The sequence below is a fragment of the Pteropus alecto genome, unplaced genomic scaffold (assembly GCF_000325575.1).
Source record: "Pteropus alecto unplaced genomic scaffold, ASM32557v1 scaffold44, whole genome shotgun sequence".
NCBI lineage: Eukaryota > Metazoa > Chordata > Mammalia > Chiroptera > Pteropodidae > Pteropus > Pteropus alecto.
The window spans coordinates 8928950-8932383 of NW_006436812.1; the positions used below are offsets into that span (position 1 = coordinate 8928950).

Genomic DNA, 3434 nt, shown 5'->3' on the forward strand with positions numbered 1-3434 from the left:
ATATTTCTATGTCTGTAAGCTTATTTTCTGGAGATTTTTCACTTTCTTTCTGAGATGCCTTGTCACCTTGGTTGTTCATGGTGTTTAATGGACTATTTTTCTGCCTGGGCATTAATGGAAGTGTGTTCTGTTGTTTTTCCAGAAAGATTTATTATATAAAAGTCTCTCTTTAGCCTGCTGCAAAGAAGGTGCTTTTCTTTTGGTTTCCAGTAGATGGCATCTAAGCCTCTTGGATCCCTGCTTTATATAAAGCCTAAATGTCTTTTTTATTTTCTTGTAGATATGTAATCACAGTTGCTACTCTCAGTTTCAGTCCCTGTCAGTGTTAGCAACAGTTTCAGTAGCGTTTGCTCAGATTCCCCTGGGACTCCGCTGTGATCAGTCTCAGAGGATATGGGGGGAAGGGCCATCTGGGTTGGGGGTTGGGGACTGCAGCTCCGCCTCGGTTTTGGAACCAGGGCCGGTAAAAATCAACTGTTGTTTCTCTGTAGTCCCGTCCTGCTTCTCTGCTTTCTGCCCTGATGACTGGGCCCTGCTGCCGGCTGCTAGACGTTCCGGCACTTCCAGGCAAGCTGATCAGGGAAGTTGCCACACCTTCTCCCTCCCCGCTACTCCTGCAAAGAGCTCCAGCGTCTACAAGACGCAGCTTCTTTATTTCTCCTAGCCCACTGCCTGACACCCAGGGTTCTGACCTGTGGTAGTTCTTATGCGCAAATCCCAAGCTCAGACGTGCTGGTGTACAGTTTGGGTGTTTTTTGTTGATTTTTAGATGTTCAGCTTATTGTTTCAAGGGGAGAGATCCGAGGACTTCTCTCACTCTGCCATGTTTCCTAGAATGCACCTTTTGTTTTAAAGATTGATATTGCTTGGGGTCAGAAGTGAGATTCGAAAGAGCCAAATCCATGAGGTACTAATGATCCCCAAACTGTGTGCAGTACCCACTTGAGCCCCTTATGCTCTCCATTTCCAAGAATCACCTTTTTCCTTTCAGTTCAGTAAGTCACTTGGATTCGAGCTCCCTTCTTTTTGGTTGAGCTGCCTGACTTTATTTGGAGTCTGTTTTTCTTTCTGTGAAGATACCACCCTTTTGGTTAGTACTGATTTATTTTCTGAACCTCTGGTTTTGAAGTATGGAATCCAATCCTCTAAATTCTGGGACCCTGGCTTGTTTTATGTGAAAAAGACTATGGTCTCTTCTCATGCGCATTTTTTTTTTTTTTTATGCCTACAGCATCTGGTCTTCCTAGGTGATCTCCCATCCAAGTACTAACCAGGCCTGACCCTGCTTAGCATCCAAGATCAGACGAGATCAGGCATGTTCAGGGTGGCATGGCTGTAGGTCCCATGTGTATTTTCAACTAAAGGGACCAACTTTACCAAAATTAATTTAGAACTCAATGGCTATTATGGAGAACTTTTGACATCCTTGAACTTGTTTTTCTCAGAACTGAATTGGAAAACCACTACTCTAAAATTAAACAGACTGAATGGGATTCTTTTCTTAATTGGTAACTGAAGACTTCCAAACTCATTCAAGACTCTAAAGTTGCCTCTTAACAAAATACCATTTCTAAATTAACAGAAGTGAAGAAATAATTAAAAGAAAATACAGCTTCTGAGGCCTCTTTTTCCCATCCTCCATCCTCTTTGTCTCCAGTGCCATCTTCTTCTTTTCTTTCCATACCACCTTGTTTCCTTCAACTGTCCTCTTTGTCTCCAGGTGTGCGCAGCTGTCTTGCACCCAGGATCTCCATTCTGTGTTGTCCCCACTACTGTGCTCTCTGCTTCCTCATTCTGTTCCTCTCACTGGACTTCCTTTTTTCTCCTCCCCTCTCCCCACTCCTCCCTTTCATGAGCCTATTGGAGCCTGCCCCTTTTGAGTCAGACCTTCTGAAGATTCAAATAATGAGCCCCTAATTTCTTATGTTTCCTGGTCTAAAGCAGAGTTGGGAGCCTTAGTCAGAGATTTTCCCAAAGTAACTGAGGATCCCCATGGATTTGCTGAGGAATTTAATGTAGTCATTCAAATTTAGCAACCTGGTTTCTCTGATTTACATCAGTTAGTTCACGTGCTTGTTGGTGAAGGCCAGGCCCGACACTGGATGAAAACTGCTAATTGGGATGATCCGGAGAAGTCTCTAGAGTTTCAACCAGGGAACAAAGAAACCCCTCCTGCCTTGTGATATGATCAGTTTCAGGGAATCACCAGGTGACTTTATTTGGCAATTCCTAGGACTTTCCTAAAGCCAGTTAATTGGAATAAGATTCAGCTTATACCCAGAAGCCCAATGAGCCCATGCATGATTTCTATAGCTGACTCCAAATTGTCTGGAAAATTTTAATCTTCTTTTCATTGTTGAATCCGACATTCTTTGAATTCAAAGAATCCAAAGCCTTTCACTCTATTTTTATTAATGGGCTGAACTGGGATATTTCTCTTCTGGTTAAAAGGACCGGAGTTAACTATGTCCACTCTGGATTTAGTTAATTTAGCAAACCAGCTCACTTGCACCCCAGGTGATTCAACTAAATATAAAGACAACTAAAATTTTTGATTTTTCAACTCCAACAAAGAGAGACCCCTAAACAAAACCAAAACCCAATAGGCCATTATTGCAAAAAGTCCCGACATTGGAAGGAAGACTGTTACACGTTTAAGCACTCCAGGCATCTTCAGCCTTCTAACTAACCTTTCCAATGCCCTCCTCACCATCAATGACAGGACTCCAAGGAACTACAGGGTTTTGCCTCAACCCTTCACTTTAATTGACTTAAACCACTCTCCAGACTGGGAATGACTCTCTCTCTTATATCAGTTCCTACTGATATAAGAGCACACTTTGGGTGCTCAACTCCACTGTTTTTAAACAGCTTCTGCCTTGGGGCTAAAACAGTTCAAAGAGTGGGGGTCTCAGATAATCCTCAACAGGTTTCTGTCTCTAAATCTAACACTTTTTGTTTAGGTCCTCTAGGAGTTATCCACCCTTTTCTCCTTAGTTCCTCCATCCTTATTTATTTATTTATTTGGCAGAGATTTCTTAGAAAAATATTATGCTGGAATTTTTCCTGAAAGAGGGAAATAATTCTAGAATTTTGTAGTGGTGGCCAAAACATGCAGCTAGGTAGATCAGACAACCCTTCCTCTTTTGTTTGCTCCTTCCCTGATAGCACTGGAGCTGCTGATTCAAAGCCATTGATCATTTGTCCCTATTCGACCAGTTACCACCCTCCTTATGGGCAAGATTCTCAACTAATGTTGGCAGAACTCATGGTGCACCTTCTACAGAATTCAGATTGATCCCTCAAAGCCTTTCCCCAGGTTCAATCAATACCTAATAAAGAAAGACGCCCTCCAGGGCATTAAGCCAATAATAGAGTACTATAGGGGCCAGCACCTCATTATCCCCCACACGAGTCCCTGCAACACCTTTATT

General features: G+C 42.6%; 1 pseudogene; it reads right to left on the minus strand.

The window, feature by feature from the left end:
* Positions 1–1222: 1222 nt before the first annotated feature.
* On the minus strand, positions 1223–1341 carry LOC112481592 (annotated as a pseudogene).
* Between the last annotated feature and the right edge of the window lie 2093 nt (positions 1342–3434).